Source organism: Canis lupus, chromosome 4 (genome assembly GCF_011100685.1).
Source record: "Canis lupus familiaris isolate Mischka breed German Shepherd chromosome 4, alternate assembly UU_Cfam_GSD_1.0, whole genome shotgun sequence".
NCBI lineage: Eukaryota > Metazoa > Chordata > Mammalia > Carnivora > Canidae > Canis > Canis lupus.
The window spans coordinates 77,675,709-77,696,758 of NC_049225.1; the positions used below are offsets into that span (position 1 = coordinate 77,675,709).

The 21,050-nt window shown below is 34.2% G+C and overlaps 1 long non-coding RNA gene across 1 annotated transcript in view; it reads left to right on the forward strand.

Moving 5' to 3' along the window:
• Window positions 1–17,587, forward strand: part of LOC119871649 — a 106,318-nt gene extending 88,731 nt beyond the window's left edge. The window contains exon 3 of the long non-coding RNA XR_005357654.1: window positions 17,505–17,587. This is a non-coding gene — a long non-coding RNA (uncharacterized LOC119871649). The remainder of the gene's footprint in view (window positions 1–17,504) is intronic.
• Window positions 17,588–21,050: the final 3,463 nt, after the last annotated feature.

Here is a 21,050-nt window from a genome sequence, read left to right on the forward strand (position 1 = left end):
GTAGATGATGATGTGAGGCCATAGATGATGAGCCACCTACAGGGGCCACAACTGAAGACAATTGACATCAGCCATTCATAGGGGCAGCTCGGATGCGGGAGCACTAAATACCTCAGGAGCCCTGTCCTGCCCTCTGCCATCCTGCAGTGTCTCCATGGGCAGCAGCCAATAGGCAGCCAGAAACACGGGTGCCCTGAGGAGACATTCCACAAGAGCAACCTTCCAGGGCATGGAACAGGGCAGAGAAGGGCATACGATGAATCTGGAGGTACACAGGGTGAATGCCCAGCTTACAAAGAGCAACAACAGAACAACAATGGTTGTATTTACTTTTGCACTTATGATGTACCAGACACTGTTCAAGGGCATTTACATGCAGCATTCGCTCCTTAATCAAAGTTATTATTCCTGATTGACAAAGAGTAACAGTTTAATAAAAACGAGTTGATCATACCCTCCTTTCACGTACAGGGTAGACATAGATTGCCTTGTATCAGAATTTAAGCAACAATATCACCTCCCATAAGCACTCGTGCCTAAAAATATGAAGTTCATTATTTTAAGAGAATTGCTCTCTCCTTTGTATGAGTTAAGGATGATACAGAAATGAGACAGCATTGACCAATCCTTTCCTTGGATTAGAGGTTGGATAAGACTGCATAGGTGGTGGGGGGCAGAAATAGCACTAAACTGAATGGAAAAGAGCAAAAAACTTCTTAGAGACAAGTTGAGTCACAGCAAGTCTTCTGACTCAAGGTTCTTTACTCTTCTGTATGGAAAAAAAAAAAGAGCACATTCTCAAAGTCGTTTCTTAATCTGCCACCAAGGTAGTTTAAAACCTTGATAATCTAAAAGTGAAACAGAACGTTAGAAGGGAAAGGCACACCCAGCAAGCAATGTTGCATCAACACACACAATTTTCTAACATCAGGAGTAACATCAGTGGCACAGAGTGCTTATTTTTCCCGGAGCTGTGTACATTAATGGTTTCTGTAGCCCTGGGAAAGGCACAGCCTTCTGCACTTTCCTTTGAACCCCAGGATTGTTTTTCCCTCTACTTTCTTTATCCTATTTTCCTTTTGATTCAAGGTACTAGGGAAATGAACTCCAGTGATCTGCAATGGTAACCTTCTGCGGTACTTGTCAAATATGATTTGGTAGTTGAGAAACCAAGAACAAAAGCAGTAAAATTCAGTAGAAAGAGCAGTGAACTAGAGAGCAGGTGACCTAGACACCAGACATAACCAGTAACTAGCTATGGGATTTCAGAGTAATTTTTTACTCTCACCATGCAGTAAGAATTTTACCTCCAGGCAGTCCCCCTTGCCCAGAATGACTTGTATTCCAAAAGTTCATTTTGTCCGTGTGCTTTCAAGAGCACAAAACACATTTTCCCATAGCAGCACTCTTCTCAAGGAAGCCCACAGTGTCTTATTTATGTGTGTTTCTCCTTGTAGCCACCTGATTGTATTGTGTGGTGTTTAGGAAGTGCCTTTTATGTTGTGTTGTGCTTGGCGATGGCAAGAGAGTATCAAGCTAGCTAGAATGCAATCAACTTAGTAATCAACACTTATTGACATGCATGTGTGCATTCACACTCACCAAAGGGGTTGTCTTTTACCAATTTTGATAAAGGCAGACTCTGAATTATCATTATTAAATCAATGGCACCCTTTTAGGGGCATTAGCATAGGCTTTTAATCATGATAATATACAACCAATATAACCTCCCTGTGGGCAAGGTAATGTGAAAAAATAAGGATTATGATTATTGAGGAGAGCAAGAAAGAAGCTTTTTTATGAAAACATAAAAGATGTTTTAAATTTTTTTTCTAAGACTAGAATGCAGTGAGAAATATCTAAAGTATTTTTTTCACAGTCATGTCGATAACCAGGTGATTTAGTAGTTTTTTTGCAGACAGTTAGAAAGTCAGAAAATATAGCAAGCTTAGTATGAGCTACAAATTCTTTCCACTTCCTTTCCCATGGGATTCCCCATCTGTGTACTAGCTTTGATCTGGAGTCACAAACAAAGACTATCTGTTTATTCAAGAGATCAAATGTTACTTTTGGTACAGACCCTAGGGAAACTCAGAAGAGGGACATAAGCTTTGGGAGTACATTGATTTTCAAAGTGTTGATCTGAATAATCCATGACATATTTAGTTTCTTCGACTGTTAGAAGATATACACGAAGGTGATGAACTCACAGGGCTTTGTTCTCTGAGCATAAATCCCCTTTTTCCCTTTGCGATAGTCTTCTATATATTCACACAGAAAATATTCTAAATGGAAAAGCTAGAGTTATATATCACTTGTATTCCAAAAGCCTATAATCCAGTAAACGTTCTTGGAGCTTCTCTGATCTTCCTGTTTTAGATTTTTAAAAACTAGATACATACTCCTTAGATGGTTGCTTATTCTTGTATGTCATACTTTGAGCTAATTTTTTTCCCTAAAATTCTTAATAAAGCACACATTCTTAAAAAAGAGTCTTATTATTTTTTTATAGAAGTTTCAGGTTTGCAGAACAATTGAACAGAAAGTTCAGAGAGTTCCTATAATCCCTCTGTCCCCACACATAGTTTCCCTTATTATTAACATTTTGTATTAGTGTGATATTCTTCTTTTTACGATGGACCAATACTGATAAATTATTTTTAACAAAAGCCTGTAGTTTGTATGAGGATTTGCTCTATGTATCGTACAGTTCTATGAATTGTGTCAAATGCATAATGTCTTATATCTACCATTATAATATTATATAGAGTAGTTTCACTGCCCGAATAATCCTTTATGCTCTACTTATTCATCCCTCCTTCCCTTGCCTCAAACCTTTGCAGCTACTGGTCTTTTTATTGTCTCTATAGTTTTGCCTTTTTCCAGAAAGTTATATGGTTGGAATCACACAGTGTATCTAGCCTTTCACCCTGGCTTCTTTCACTTAACAATATTTATCTAAGGTGCCTCCATGTCTTCTCACATCTTGATAGCTCATTTCTTTATACCTCTGAATAATATTCTATTGTAGGGATACATCATGCTTTGTTTCATTAGTCACCAATTAGCTACCAATTTAGGGCAATTATGAATAGATCTGCTTTATACAACCTGTATATAGGCTTTGTGGGGACATAAGTTTGCAACTCACTTGGGTAAATATCCTGGACCACTGTTGCTGAATTGTATGGAAAGACTATGTTTAGTTCTTTAAGAAATTGCCCAATTTTCTTCTGAAGTGGCTATCCCATTTGCATTCCCACAAGCAATGAATGAGGGTTTTCATTCCTCCACATCCTAGTCAGCATTTGGTGTTCTCACTGTTTTGGATTTTACTGGATATATACTTTACATTTTTTTTCTCCTAATCTGTGATTTGTCCTTTCATTCTCTTAATTTTTGTGTCATTCCATCACTTTCAGGACAAAAGTTTTTATTTTGATGAAGTCCAACTTGACTTTTTTTTCTTTCAGGAATCAGCACCATATATTAAAAAAAAAATGTCATCAAACTCAGGAGCACCTGGGATCCTTCCTTTTTCTAGAAACTTTTATAATTTTGCATTTATATTAAGTCTGTAACCCATTTTGAGTTAAGTTTTATGAAAAAGCGTAAGGTCTGTGTCTAGATGATGATGATTGGCATGTGGATACCCAGGTGCTCCAGCATAATATATTGAAAAAACTATCCTTTCTTCATTGAATTGTCTTTTCTCCTTTACTGAAGGTCAGTTGACTATACATGTGTGGGTCTATTTCTGGGCTCATTATTCTGTCCCACTCACCTATTTGTCCTTTCTTCACCAATACCACATTGTCTTGCTTATTGTAGCTCTATAGTAAGTTTTGAAGTTGAGTAGCAGCAGTCCTCAGGCTTTGTTCTTTTTCTTTAATATGGTTGGCTATTCTATGTCTTTTGAATTTCTGTATAAACTTTGGAATTAGATTGTCCGTATGAACAAACATCTTGTTGAGATTTGGATTTGGATTGTGTTAAACCTATGCATCAACTTGGGAAGAACTAAGATCTTAATAATACTGAATCTTCCTATCCATGGGCATGCAAAATCTGTTATTTAGATTTTTTATTTTTGTTTGTTTTTTTTAAGAAAAAAAATTTCCCTCATGTAAATCTTGTTTTGTTAGATTTATATCTAAGTATTTGTTTTCTTTTGTTACCAATGAAATGTACCTATTTATCATTAAGACTTTCATCTTTATATGTACTGATACAGTCTTAACACCCTGAAATTTAAGACAAGTTTGCCTGTTTATTTACTTATTGTAAATAATTTAAGGATTGGGAGTTATATTTTGAACCCACATTTTTATCAACTCTACATCTGTTCAAATCTTTGTATTTATAATTGAATTTATTATTTCTGTGTTGTGAAAAGTTAAATCTACTTATATATACCTAGAAGTTCTACTGCAGTTTTGTCTTATGACAGTGTAGGATATTAAAGGTAGATTTTAATAAATTAATGCATCATAGTGAAGTCTCAAACATTAGGCTCTTTAAAGGATTTTATAAAATTTCTCCTAAGTGTGGTCTTTACTATTATCTGAGATAATAGAAAAGGATGCCTATTCAAATGTCCACATTCATAGAGTTAGGTATAAAATTAAATTACCACAGAGATAGAAATAAACCTTAACAATGATGAGTATTTAGGAGAACACAACTGAGACTAGAAATTTGGAGTGATTTTGATAGGATCACATAGAAAGTTATGCTGGAGAACATCATATAAATCAGTTTTCTTTACTTCTAGACCCGTTCTCTTTCAACAAGTGGTACTCTCAAGCTTTTTATACTTTCTTGTCCCTGTGCTTGGAAAATGATTTAGCATCATTCTAGGCCACTGGAGAATAAGTCTCTGTAAAATAATCATTACACTTTCTATATGATTTCTGGGTGCCTTTTTACCACCAGTGACTGTTCCAGAGAGGCCATGATTTACATTGGCATATTTAGTTTAAAAACACAAGGATATTCATTTAATCAAGGAGAAGTAATAAATAGACACTGTGATTATACACTTTTATTTTAGCATCTTCGGAGACCATAAATGGTTGCTCTCCTTAACATATATGAAAACAACTCAGGAGGACACTGCCATATGTTAAACTTGACTTGGAGGGCTCTCATTATTCTGGACAATTTGCTTAAACCAAATTAATTCATGGGAGCATTTGATGAGATAAAGGCACTCAGAATGTACTTAAACCAAAATATTGAAGTCTTAGATTATTTTCCAGTGAATACAGAAGTACCTACTATTCTCATTCAAAAGAGGTCCTGGTTTATTTCTGGAGAATTGACACGCTAAAATATGCTGTGGGTGCCTGTAATATTACTCCATTAGATCTGTTGTCAAAAAATTGCACTTTACATTATCTAGCTTCACACACATTGTATAAATTGCCAGGTTTTGAGATGACTTCTCTATTTGTCTTTGTGGTGTTTCGTAATACTGTGCTAATATAATGCACTGCTTTGTCTGCCCAGGTCTGCATTTAGAACTTTATTTGATCAGATTCTGGAAGAAATGCCTTGTATAACATCACGTGTGTGTTTCCCAAGTAAACTGCTTGCATTTGTACCTGCATATTTCTTATCCACTTCCTTTTTGTATGGCTTTGGCATGCTTCAGAGAAAAGACAGTTTATAGTGTATTTGATTACACAGTTAGACATAATAGTTTAGCACAATATGCTGTAATCAGAACTACTCAGAAAAGCAATTTAGTTCTGATCTTGTCAAATTAAGTGTGGTTTGAATATATAACTCACCCTCACTAAAAAAAGAGCTATTCTGAGGCAGTAGAGAGCAAAAGACAACTATTATTTGTTGTCATTATTTTCTTTTAAAGAAAAGATTGGTTGAATCAGTTGAACTGTCATGGGACTAATCTTTCAATAATCTACTTTTCTGTAAGAGTGTAGAGGGGGTGGGTTGGTGGATAATACTATCAAAGTAGTATGAAATAAGATTAAAATAAAAAATAGAAGAGAGAGATGATGATGTATAACAAAATAGGTATTTGTGTGTGAAGCCACAATATATATTAGAGGAATAAAAGAAGGAAGAAAGGAAGGATGGGCATTGAAAGGAAGACACCCTTCTCCTTTGCTTGTCAGTGCTGACATATAAATAACAGCCATTCCAACATTTGACCCCTTGATATCTGTGTTCTCAAAACTAGAGCTTATTTCCTTTGAGTTTCATACTGACTGAACCACGAATACCTGCTCTACAAACTCCAACTCCCAATGAAATCATCTGGCTGTGATCACAGGTGGCTTTTGATAGTGGTGCATTACATAGCTTGTGTGCTTTTCAACTGGGTTCCTCTTTTCTTGCACTTTTTCTGTTACTACTCCTTAATAAAGATAAGAGATTTAAAAATAAAGTTTATTTTGTAACATATTTCTGACATACTATCAGAAGTTTCTTGGGAAAGAAGAAAATAATAATGGGCTCAGGAATTTTCCTATTCAAACTAAATTAATTTTGGTGATCATCAAATTAACAAGGTCTTGGGGAAGTAGGGATTTTTACATAATGTTAGGAGACTTGTAAAATGGTCTAAAGTTTATTAAGAGTTATTTATCATTAATTACCCAAACTGAAAAATGTACCTGCCTCTACTTTTGATAAAAACAGCCACATTAATTTACTTCTAAAATATACTCATAAACATTTGCTGAATATATGTGCAAGCATACACATTATTAACATTGCTTTATTTACTTTTTTTAACATTGCTTTAATGCCAAACAATAGTAAAAATTTGGTACAACACAACTACCTACTGAATGTGTATTAAATAAATAAATTATGGTATATCCTTATCCTGCTACTTTCGGAATAAATGAGGTTGGCCAGTAAGAGCTGTTAGGAAAATATATAAAATATATTATTCTGTGAAAATGAAAGCACAATTTATAAAGTATGAAGAGTTTGTTCATTTTTATGTGATTATGTGGCACGTCCTCAGGGGTGTTTTGATAATAGTCAAATCTGAGGGGTATCCAGGTGACTCAGTTGGTTTAGCATCTGCCTTCAGCTCAGGTTATGATCCCAGGGTCTTGGGATTCCCTGCTCAGTGGGGAGTCTGCTTCTCTCTCTGCCCCTTCCTCTTCTAGTCTCTTTCTTGAATAAATAAATAAAATATTAAAAAAAATACTCAAACCTGAGTTTTTATCGTCTATTTCAACTTCCTTCTGTATCCTGCCACAATTTAATATAATATGCTGTTTAATCTGATTTATTTTTATAATTATGTAAATATATGATAGACACACAAACATACCATGAAAGAGAACATAGCTGAGGAGGAAAACTCTAGGCTGTGATCTACAAATTGTTCAATTAAATTGTAGAGACATAATTGTAGGAATTGGGAAGTATAATTAGTCTTGAACTACATCAAACCCTGGTGTAAGGTACCTGCCTTATTACAACTAAGCACTTGTAATTTCTGTTAATCAGTGGTGGAATCTTCTACAAAGCTTTTTTTCCCCTTGTTTACCTAAAGAGCTTTCCTTATTATTAGGAGTCAAGATGGTCAATGATTTTTTTTTATAATAAAATAAATGTTATTTTGAAAGGAGTAGACTAAAAGTATAGGATAACCCACATGGGCCCAATAAATATACCATACATCTAGGAAATAATGTAATAATATTTAGCATTTTTATCTCACATATTTATAATATAAAAGATCTATCTTCTTTCCTACATGGGAGGATTCTCTAGGGCAGAACATGCATCTGTTTTCTTTGCAGTTGTTATATCAACTCGAACACTATTGACTCTCAATAAATATTTGGAGAAGGAATCTTTTGATGATTAAAAATAATGCCCTTTGCAACTAAAGGACAAATATCTCTCCAAGTGATCAGCTATTAGTTTGTATTTTAGAAATTCTTCCCTAATATAAATACACAACCAACTTATTTGTTCAACTGTTTAAAATAAATTGTGTTGCTTGCATTGTTGAAATATTCTAATTTATTCTATTTATTGTTTCCCTTTATCTTAGGGGATTCCTTCCATATTGACTCTTTGGAGCTATCTCAACATTATTGAATGTAAATATCTTTCATTTTCATCATTTTTTGGAAAAGCTTCAGTTGCTCTATGTCTAATAGTATGCAAGTCATTGCATCGCCTAGGGGAAGCTCCATATGATTTCTGTCCTTACTTCCATGTAGATACTTGGATACTCAATTTTCATGGAAGTAAATGGAATTCTGATTTCTTTGGCAGACATGTGTATTCACTGTTTATATTGAGATTTCCATGGATCCTAGCATGCATTTCCTCAGCTCCTGCCCATGAGAGAGAAGACTAAATCACTGGCAAGTAATAATGTTCTATGAATTGTGCTTTTCTTTCTCACAGTCAGCCTCTCAGTGGTAAGCTAGTTTTTGAGAGCAAGTTGGACTATTTTTGAAGCCACATAAACTATTTTAGGTGACAAGAGGACCATTTGGTGCACTGAAGTAGTAATTTGCTAGTGGCCTAAAAGAATTAATGAAGCTTTCAAAGGCATATGACAGACTAAAAAGGATTATGCACCCAAAAAATTGTTTTAATGTAAATGAAAACATAACTAAAAAGACATATGGTCTGTTCAGAGGATGCAAATTAGAAAAAAAAAATTTCCAATGGATAAGAAGAGACTTGGGAAGAATGAAAACACAGAAAACAAATTTATAAAGATAAGCAGAATTTTTATATAATTTATATAACATGATATGATGTAGTATGATATATGATATAATATAACCTTTAATGCCATACATAATAAGTCCACATAAAGTCATTGACATGTGGCAGGAAATGAGTGTGGCATAAATCATTTAAAGCTGGTATAAAGTTTTCATGAAATTTACATTACAAATTTCAGAAGTCATAATGGAAAACTGCCATTTTTAATACCATATAGACATATAGCTATGTAATATAGAGCTCAAGTATCGCATATACAATTATAAATGTAAAAAGGGATTTTTTTCTAAATGAATGAATTAGCCTTATCGATAGACAAGTTAATATTATTTGAAAGTTGTCAAAATGAATAAAAAGGGATATACTTTATAGAGATACCATTCTGGCATATTAAAAAGATTATGCCCACTTAAGTTTAAAGAGAGAGAGAGAGAGAGTTTTACTCTCTGTAGCTCTTTCTCAGAATAGAGTTCTGCTTTTGTATGCAGAGCTGTGCAAGTTTGTGCCTGCAAGGGTGATGTGTGCAAATATCCTCAGCCTTCTTTACTTTTTTGGCCAACCAAGGACTGGATAGGAGCTTTGAGGAAGGGAGGAAAGGAAGTTCAAGTTATTTAATTTTCTTGTTCCTCCCTCCTTATGTATTTGCCACTTCTCAGGGAGGTGACCCTCTCTGTTCAGGGAACCCTCTCTGCAGAGGGTGCCCTCTCCCCAAAGGGAATTCTCTCCACACAGTCACCTCTCTTTTTGGGGTTTTGGGAAACACATGGCTCCCTGCCTTACCTTTTGAGAGTAGAGGCAGCAATGGCACCAACTTTCTTTAACCTCGGGCGCAGCCTTCTCTTTTGAGGTCTACTTATATTTTGATTGTAATTTAAAAAATGTTTTCATTGATTGCTCCTCAAATAATACCCACTTGAGCATGCCATTTATTTCCTTGCCAGGACTCTGACTGATTCAAGTTATGTTTCTTTGTACCCTAGCGGTAGGAGAATTTACAGTGGAGGTAATTGAGGCCTCATAGAGAAAATGAAAAAATCAAGAGTAACCAATGAAATCCTCAGTAAGCTTCAAATTAGTTTTACTAAGTTAAACAAAAAAAAAAGAAGGAAGGAAGGAAGGAGAACAAGAAGGAAGGAGGCAAGCAGCACACTAAAAGAAATACTAAGGAATTCTTCCTAAAGGTCTTTAAGAAGTAATAGACCCTATGTTATATTGCATTTACAATCCTGATATATAGAGATGTGTTTGTAGTAATTTTTTTTCCCTCACTTCATCACTTCTCCCACCACCACCCCCTTTCAAACTAATATTTACGATATTGTTTCAGTTCCTGCAGAAAAACTAGTCAAGGTTTTAGTTGTCTGAGATATTGGGTTTTAGCTGTTTTGGACTCTGAAAACATTGAATCCTGCCCTTCACTCTACTGCTCCCACAAATTCAGTCTACCTCCAGTTGGAATGGTCACGTTCACTCAGCAGCTCCCTTCTGCACAGATGCCAGGGGAGAATGGTTCTAAGATCTAGAACCATTAATGATCTTCACTTATCATTTCCATTTACTTTTTTTATCCGGGCATCATGTAACATTATTCTTCCCTAAAGTACTCAAAGTATATTGATTTTTAACAGCATTTATTAGGATTCCAAAAAGTTACATGCAGTAAATTTACAAGTATTGAAATTTTCCATAAAGACAATGTAAATTTTGGGTGTGATATGCCAAATAACTACTTTGAAGGAGAAATGGAGTTCAAAATGAGTAACTGGTATATGTGAAAAATTATGGATATTCTCACTGAAACTAGGAGACAAAAAAAAATCCCTATTACTTAAAATAGTTGAAAAATTAATAATTGCAATTAGATGTGAATTAGAAATAAGAGATAAGAATATGAATCCGGGAATGGAAGAGGTATATAGGCGATATCTACCACTGTACCCTGTATTCTGTTTGTCTTACCCATTTTTTTCTCTTTCCTGGCTTCTCTTGGGTTAAATAACTTTTTTAAATCCCATTTTAATGTATAGCATTTGTAATATAACTCTTTGTATTGCTTCTTTAGGAATTTCTGTAAAGTTTGCAAAATATATTTTTAACTTTCATGTTCTGTGTGGAACTAATATTACATCTGTTCAGAGAAAAACGTAAGAACCTTGCATCTAAAAGATTGATTTACTTACCTTACTTACTTCCCTTTTTATATGCTTTACTTGTCATATGTATGACATTTACATACATTGCAAACTGGACAAAACTATGTTTTTCCTTTGGCATTTAACAGTAATATATATTTTTAATTGTGAAGAAAATAGTGTATTTTTATATTTATTCAGATATTTATCATTTCTACTGTTCATTTTTCTTCCTGCAGGTTTGAATTTTCACCTAGTGTCCTTTCCTTTTACCCTAGAGTTTCTTTTATTATTTCTTGTAGTGCATCTCTGATGGAAACATGATCTTTTAGTTTTATTTTATATAAAAGTAACTTTATTTTACCTTCATTACTGAAGGCCATTTTCACTGGACATAGAATTCTTAATAACATCTCTTTTGATTGTTTCTGTTGACAGAACAAAGGTCATTTGTATCCTGGATCCACTGAATTTAATGTGTTATTTTTCTCTGCTTTCTCTGCCTGCTTTCAATATTTTTTCCTTTATTTTCGGTTTACTTAGATTTGATTTATGGTTTACTCCATCTGCTTAGAGTTTTCAGACTTTCACTATTTCCTTATTTCTGGGAAGTTTTAGACCATTTATTTTCAAATATTTTTCAGACCCATTTTCTCCTTCTCTTCTGATTGTTTATTCCTTTTACACTATTATCAAATCTTTGATATTATCTTGTAAGTCACTGACACTCTATTTTTCTTTTTTTTTTTCATTTTTGTGTTCTACCTGTAGGATGGTTTTTATTGATCTGTTTTCAAATGTATTGACTCTTTATTCTGTTAGGTTCAATCTCTATTTCAATCCACACATTTCTTTTTTGCATGTTCTATAATTTCAATTTATTTATTTTTACAGGTTTTAATTCTCTGCTGAGATTTCCATTATAGTCATTAACTATGGCAATGCTTAACATTTTATTTTGCTCGATATAGTTGCCACTTTAAAACACGTGTCTGCTAATTCAGCATATAGATTATCTCATGATCAGTTTTCATTGATGACATTTTCCCTTAGGAGTCATGTTATTTTTTTAACATGTCCTTTAAATTTGGATTGTATTCTTACTTTTGAAAATAACATTATATAGAGACTCTGGATTTTCTTCCATGCCTCTGAAAAATATTCATTTAGTTTCTCCCGTAAAAGTTACCATGGCTGGATTCAAACTACAAACTCTGTGCCCCTTGAAAGGGCAGGGACTAGAAAGTCTCTTCAGTTATTTTGGTCTTATTGCGGCTATTTATTGTCTGCCTAGTGCATGCCTAGTTTAGGGATCAACTGGGATTTGAACAGGATTTATATGTCAAGGCTCTCCTATGTGCCGAAATGATCCTTAGGAAATATCCTGTTTTAGTTTTCTGTTGCTGCTATAACAAACTACCACAAATTTTACTGGCTTAAAACAATACAAATTTATCATCTTACAGTTCTTAGAAATCCAATAAGGTATCACTGGGTAAAATCAACTTGTTGGCAGGACTGACTTCCTTTCCAGAGGCTTTATGAGGAGAATCCATTTTCTTGTCCAGTTTCTAGAGTCTTCCCCACACTCTACCACCGGAGTCTCCCTTCCTCCATTTTCAAAACCAGCATTGCTACATCTTTCTGACCCTCCTTCTGTGGCCATCTCTCTCTCTGACCATCACAAGGAAAGCCTCTCCACTTTGAATGATTCATGTGATTAGTTTGGGCTCTTCTGGATAATCCAGGATAATCTTCCATCGCCAGCTTCTTAATCACATCTACAAGTCCCTTTTGCTATATAAAGTAACATATTCCCAGGTTCCAGGGACTTGGATCTGAACATTTTATCAAAGGGTCATCATTCTGGCCACCACACCACACTACTCTATAGATAACAAGATGGTGTAGAAACACACTCATCAAGAGGTAAGGATCTCCTTAAATTTGGGCAGGGTTGAGATTCACATGGAAGTTGTGAAGGTTAATTTCATATGTCAACTTGATTGGGCTAAGAAAGGTGCAAATAGCTAGTAAATATTATTTCTGGGTGTAGCTCTGAGGGTGTCTCCGGGAAGAGATTAGCATTTGAATCAGTAGACTGAGTATAGAAGATCACTGTCACCAATGCCGATGGGTGTCACCCAGTCTGTTGAGAACCTGAATAGACCAATAAAGTAGAGGCAAGGTGAATGTATTCTCTTGGTGGGACATCTGTCTTCTCCTGCACTCAGATCCTAGTACTTCTGATCCTTCTGGCTTTGGACTTCAACTGAATTACACCATTGGTTTTCATGGTTCTCTAGCTTTTCCACAGCAAATCTTAGGACTTCTAGGCCTCCATAATCAGGTGAGCCAATTCCTATAATAAATATCTTCATGTGTATGTATTTGATTTTCTTTCACCTGAGCAATCCTAACACAGAAGTGATGCAACATAATTTCCAAGAGCAAGTGATAAAGGTTAATACCGTTTTTGTTGGTTTTGGACAACAGTGCTGAGATTGGCATTGGCAGCTAACATCAACCAACAGCTGTGTAAGTGACAGCCTTAAAGATGACATTAATCCCACCCTCCATCTAACTGCAATTATATGAGAGATGTCCAGAGACTTGCTTAGCTTTACTCATTCAACCCCTAGAACTGTAAAGGAAAATTTCATTGATTATTGTTGGTTTTAGATATTGAGATATATATTTATTATTCTGCCATGGACAACCAACACTTTCACAGGTTCTATCCTTTCTGGGATTTCTACTCTTGAGTTTTAGCTACTCTGTTTACCCCAAATCCTGCCCTCTGGTTCTTCACAGTAGTAACCTGTAGGATTCTGTGTAGTTCTAGCTGTCTGTCCTCTATGGTGCTAACCACAGTCTGCATTCGAGCCAGTGTCTATGACACTTCATTCCTTTGTTTCAAACATAGAATCTTCTCAATATCCTGCCCACTTTCGTTAATTTTCTAGTGGTTGTTTGGTTTGGGTTTTATTCAGAATTTATAGCTGTTGCCAGTGTCCATTTGAAGCATCTATGTCATTGCCAGAAACGGAACCACTAATATCAATAGATTTTTAAACATATTAATTTCTCAAATCAGTATTTTAGATTATTTCAAATATACAGAGCAGTATGTGTGCTGATGTACTTTAGACCTATACAACCTCCATTTCAGTATATCAAGTCTTAATAGGTTTATTAAATCCAAGTTATGATGATATATGCTTCAGACATTTTTTTACTCTTAAGAAATAATTCACTGAAAAGGCATTTGAATCTATCCTTCTTTGACCGGACTTACATTTCTAGCATAAATCCTATATGATACATTTTGAAATATACAGTGTTAGATTAAAGCTGTTAGTATTCTATTGGGAATTATTCATTAATATTTATAAATGAAAAAAGCTTTTAATTTTACCTGTGTGTATGCATAACTAATTGGGTTGTTACAAAACAGATGGTAGATTTAGAAATAAATTAGATGATTCCAATTTTGTGAAAATTATCTCTACAAAGATTTAAATAAATAGTAGTTAATTTTTCCTAAGAGATTTAATAGCACATGACTTGGAAGGTACCTTGGCTCGGTGCTACTTTAGTTAGTACATTTAGTTTCTATTTCATTTATTTTCTATCCATTTTTGTCAACTGCTCTTTGTTTAAAATATAGATATCTTGACCACAGATTTTTTATAACTCTGTTATTTAGTTATAAAGCATTTGTTGAGTCTGATTTTTATCCTGTTATTAATTTATTTTTCCATTTTGGTCAGTTATTAACTTTATGTTAATCTTTTAAAATTTATTGAGATTTGTTTCATTTTCATCCATGTGTTCAGGTTGTTGAATGCCCCATATGCCCCTGAAAATAATGTGGACTATCTTCTTGTTGGTCATTTGGTGGAATTTTCTAGGGATATCAATATGTTAAGCTGTTTGATACTGTTATTCAAGTCTTTTATACTCACATTGATTTTGTGAGTAATTTTTGTATCAATGAGATGATTAGAAATACGTGTTGGCATCTCTGCGTATACTTGTAAATTGTTTATTTCTTCTTTTACTTCTTTGAGTTTTTGCTTTTATGTATTTAGAAATTCAGTTATTAGGGATGTATGTATTTGGAATTGCTACAGTTGCTTGTTGAATTGACTCTTTTATCATAGTGAAATGCCCCTCTTTATGCCTGTGTTGGTTTGAAACCCTCTCAGGAGCTTCCCTGGGTGTAATCTGAAACTGGTCTCCATATGCAGAGGATAGGGAGAGAACAGAGAAAAGGTAGAGCACCCCAGGTTGGTAGGTGGTGGTTTTAATAAGCAAAGGAAACTTACATCTGAGGCTGGTCTTGGGCAGCAGGAAGATGAATGCATCTCTGCATCTGCCTGCCAAATCTTAAAGGTTTATTAAGAGGCTAACTGGGTCTAGTTGTGTATACTGTGCAGGTGTTCCCTATACCAAATCACTATCTAAAGGCTTATGTCCTTGGAGCAGTTGCTGGGAATGGGAAGGCAAACGAAACTCACATTCCAAGGATAGGGGAGGTGGTAAGGAGCTTCTAGTCACCTGGGTCCTGTTCAACTGGCAGTCACATTTTTTCAATGACCAACAGCCTGGTGATATTTTTTCTTGTGAAGTCTACTTGGAATGATATTACACAGCAACTTTCCATTTCTTATAAATAGTGTTTGTGTGTTATGTATTTTCCATTGTTCATTTTTAGCCTATTTTATTTTTATATTAAGCATTATTATCTTACAGAAAGAGTATAACTAGTTCTTACTTTTTAATACGATAAGGCAATGTTTACTTTTCAATGAGGATTTTTAGGTCATTTTACTTAGTGAGATTATCAGTGTGGTTGGTCTGAATGCTATCATTCCAACCATTTATTTTCTATTTGCTCTCTCTATTCTTTTTAAGCTATTTCTCCTTTTCCTGTCTTATTTTAGATTGAATATTTTGAATTAACAGGGTTTTCTTTTTGATCACGTGTTCATAAAATATTTTATTTGACTTTATCTTCACTAAAACTTGTTATCAATAGTGTTTCGAATATCAGAGTTGTATTTTTTTAGTGATTAGTCTAACTTTTAAACTATGCGTCTTTAACTTATCACAGTATTCCTTCAAATAATGTTATGCCATTTTATGTCGAATGTAAAAATTTTACATCAATATATTTCTTCCTCCTTTCCTCATGCTGTTTGTTTAATAGAGATTTTAGTTCCACATATGATACATCTCTATTCCATATAGATACACTGTTATTTTAAAATTTATTTTTAGGGACATCTGGGTAGCTCAGCAGGTGAGCGTCTGCCTTTGGCTTAGGGTGTGATTCTGGATTCCCGGGATTGAGTCCTGTATCAGGCTCCTTGCATGGAGCCTGCTTCTCCTCCCTCTGCCTATGTCTCTGCCTCTCTTTCTCTCTGTGTCTTTCACGAATAAATAAATAAAATCTTTAAAAATTATTTTTAAAAGGAATAATATTTATTTCTTCTTTTTAAAAACTTTATCAGTATCACTCATCCCCCTATCACTTCCCCTTTGGAGCTACCAGTTTGTTCTCTGTGTTTAATAAGAGTCTGGTTTTTTTTTGTTGTCTTTTTTTCCTCATCTGCTTGCTTCCTTTCTTATATAGTACATATGAATGAAATCATATGGTAAGTGTCTTTTTCTGTCTGACCTATTTTATTTATTTCATTTAGCATTATACCCTCTAGGTCATCTATGTAGTTGCAGATGGCAAGATTTCATTCTTTTTTATGATTGAGTAATATTCCATTGTATGTATGTGTGTATTTTTTCACATCTTCTTTTACCATTTATCTATTGATGGACACTCAGATTGCTCCATATCTTGGCTATTGTAAATGATGCCATAATAAACATAGAGGTGTGTATATCTTTTCAAGTTAGTGTTTTGTTTTCTTTGGGTAAATAACCGGTAATAGAATTATCAGATCATATGGTAATTCTATTTTTAATTTTTTAAAAAGATTTTATTTATTTATTCATGAGAGACACAAAGAGAGAGAGAGGCAGAGACACAGGCAGAGGGAGAAGCAGGCTCCATGCAGGGAGCCTGATGTGGGACTCGATGCCGGGTCTCCAGGATCACGCCCTAAGCCAAAGGTAGACACAGACTCTTGACTGCTGAGCCACCCAGATGTCCCTATTTTTAATTTTTTAAGGAACCTCCATACTGTTCTCCACAATGGCTACACTGACTTGCATTCCCACCAACAGTGCCCAGTGGCTCCTTTTCTTCACATGTTCCCAACACTAGTTATTTCTTGTGTTTGATTCTAGGCATTTTGACAGATGTGAGATTAAATCTCACTGTGGTTTGATTTACATTTCCCTGATGATTAGTGATGTTGAACATCCTTTCATGTGTCTGCTGGCCATCTGTATGTTTCTTTGGAAAAATATCTGTCTATTCTGGTCCTCCGCCCATTTTGTAATTAGATTATTTGTTTAAAATAATTGCTAAAAATAAATTATCTTTTAAACATTGATAAGTGAAAAGGTACTTTTGTATATATTTACCCAAATATTTACCACTTATATTCTATCCTTTTGCATAATTCCATATGTTAATCTGCTGTCATTTTTTTTTTCTTTAAGGTTTCTTGTCAAAATTCAACACTTTTCATAGTGAAAGTCTGCTGGCAAAAACTTCCCTTAGCTCCGGTCATCTAAAAAAGGTCTTTTTTCTCTTCATTTTAAAATATATTTTAATTGGATATAAAACAAATTTTATATACATAAGAATAAAAATGTATTATATTGACAAGTTCTTTGTTTTATCCTTGAAGATAATATTGCTATCCCTTCTGGAGTGGTTTTTTTTTTTTTTTTTTTTTTATCAGAAGCTTCTGTTAACTTTTATGGTTGTTTTTCTATTTATTTTCCTTTCATATTGTTGAATTTATTTGATGCATAGGGTTCATGGTTTTGATTATTCATCAGATTTGAAAAAAGATATTCTCTCTCTACCCTGGCCTTCTTGGGCTTCAATCCCACATATGTTCAACCACATGCTACAGGCCCACAGATTACTAAAAATTTTCACTTTTTTCTGTTCTTTTACCTATTTATGCTCTATGTGAATAATTTCCATTGCTTTTCAAGTTTATTAATAATTTATTCTTCAGAGTTTACTATGCTATTAATCATGCCCAGTGGCTTTTTATATTTTATTCACTTATTTTTAATAGCTTCATTGAGTTTTAGTTGATATCCATAGAACTGTATATACTTAATGTGTGACATTTGATGAATTTGGACATGCAAACATCTATAATACCATCACATCAATTAAGGTAACAGATATATCCAGCTTTTCCTAGAAATTCTTTCTTTCCGTTAGCTGTAGCTTTTCATTTTGGATTTTTTGGCCCGTGTGTGTGTGTGTGTGTGTGTGTGTGTGTGTGTGTATAAAAACAATGTGAGATCTGTCCAAGTGGCTTCTTAACAGTTTTTGAAGTGCACAATACTGTATCATTAACTATAGATACTATGTTGAACAGAAGATCTATAGAACTTACTCAGCATAACTGAAGCTTCATAGCCACCGAATAACAACTCCCCATTTTGTCACCCTCCAGCTCTGATAGTATTGTATTCACTTCTGAGTTCGACTACTTTAATTAACTCATGTAAGTGGAATCTTGCAGTATTTGTCCTTCTGTGATGGAATTTATTTGACTTAGTAGGATGTCCTCCAGGTTCTTCTATGTGTCACAAATGACAGGATTTAAGAGCTGAATAATATTGCTAGTATATGTGTATATATGTTTTCTTTACATCTGGAAGTGGCATTAAGACAGACATATAGACCACAAGAAAAAAATACAGAGTTCAGAAATACACTTATGCATATATGTATGGTCAACTGATCTTTGACAAGGTTGCCAAGAACACACAATGTGGAAAAGATAATCTCTTCAACAGATGATATTGGAAGAACTAGTTATCCATTTGCAAAAAAAGTAAAGTTGAACCTTTATACCACATGCAAAATTAAGCTTAAAATTGAAGACTTAAACTTAAGATCTGAAACTAAAACTCCTAGAAGAAAACGTAGGAGAAAGCTTCTTGACATTGGTGTTGGCAATGGTTTCTTGAATACGACACCACAAGCATAATCAACAAAAGCAAATATAACAAGTGGGGCTATAGTAAATGAAAAAAAGATTTTTCATTTTAGATAGTGAATTTGGATCTTTTTTATATCTTTCATTTCCCTCCTCATTATCTTCATGTATTTTTTGAAAACCTCGATTTTACTTTGAATACCTTTATTGTTTTGTAAACTTATTCTACTATCTCTATCATCTTTGTATTTCTTTCTATTCTTCTAGTTATTTTTCACATTTTCCCATTTCTTAGCATGTCTAGTAACATTATTGTTCAACGTCTTTTGAACTTTTTAGACTTGCTTTAAATAAATATTTGTTTCTTTTTTCTGGTTTGCTCTTGAGTTACTTTTTGTTCTGCATGATCATTTTGAGGCTTATTTTAATGTTTTATTAAGATTATCTAAAATAACATTTACTCTCTGAGTAATTTATCTTCATTATTTAAGCATGACCCTCTGGAGTTTCTAGTAAATGTTGTATTTGATTACTGAAGACTTTGTGATCTGGTGGGGACAGAAATAGTTTCCAGCTCTTTGTGACTTCTGGGAACAATTCAGCTTCTAGCTAGTCACTCTTACTGCATCACCCTGTGGAGTTAGATCCTATACATGAATATCTTAATATTCAACAAAGATTTAAGGGAATGCAGACTTTTGAAGCTTTTTTCTTGACTATTTCCCTCTCTTTAGATCTCTATCCCACCACCTGCAGCTACATCTATGAACTCTGATCTGTGTCTCCTCAATTTAGTAAGACTGCCACACTCTATTGATCTCCTTTCCTGCCCTATGATTCAGAATATGCCTCCTGGCATGAAGCCTGGACAATCTTAGGTTCACCTCATTTTTCCTTTTCCCAGTATTACAACCCCACGCTCCCTGTTGTCTATTGTCTGAACACAGTTAAATACATTTTGTTTAGATGTTTAAGACAGAAGGCCAAATTCAGTCCATCTTACTCCATCATTGTGAAGATGGGAAGGAAGAAAGTTAAACATTTTTAGTTACTATCATAATTTGAAAATCTCAGACTTTTTCAGTTTGAAAATACAAAATCCATGAATATAACAAATGGTCATAATAAGTTCCAGGAAATAAATTGATGATGTATGTTCTTGAGATCAAATACTCATTTAAAGATTAAGATATCTATGCATCTGAATATTTCATCTACTAGATAAATGCAAACATAGCAAAGTAAACAATGCTTGTAAGTGGTATGATTTACTCCGTTATTCTAATATGTAAGCCAGCCTCAGGCAATTAGAAAAATAGTGAGATGTAGCCGAAGGTTTGATTTTTTCCATAGAGAACTACATTCCCCAACTGGCAATTGTCTTATTGTATAGACAGAATTCAATTATAACAAAAATGCAGCAAAATTAAACAAAATGTATTTTCTTAAAAGCTTCATTTGAGAATTCAACAATACCAAAATTTCATCTGTCAAATAAGAAATAGCAGCATGCACACCCTTCAGAAAACTCTTATGCCTGTAAAATAATTAAGTGTGAGGTTTAAAACAATATTGACCACATAAAATTAATTTGCCCATTAACACACAAGCATAATTAGTTTTATCTTGTTCTAAGAGAGCACATTTTCAAACATCTAAACTGCACTCTAGCCACTGAATAATAGAGATGGGTTAATTTAGATAGGTTAATTTTTCTTCATTAATACATAATTGTGATAATTAAAGACTTGTTACTGAGGCTGTTTTAGATATCTATCAATTTGGAGAGAAAATACTAAAACTTTATAAGCAAATGTTATGTGGATTATACAGAATGAAGCTAAACTTTGTTTAAAAACTCCCAAATGGGGGCAGCCAGGGTGGCTCAGCCGTTTAGTGCACCTTCAGCCAGGGGCCTGATCCTGGAGACCCAGGATCCAGTCCTAAGTCAGGCTCCCAGTGTGGAGCCAGCTTCTCCCTCTCCCTCTGTGTCTCTGTGTGTTTCTCATGAATAAATAAATAAAATCTTAAAAAAAAAAACCCTCTGGAATGTTTAAAGAGTAATATTTTATAT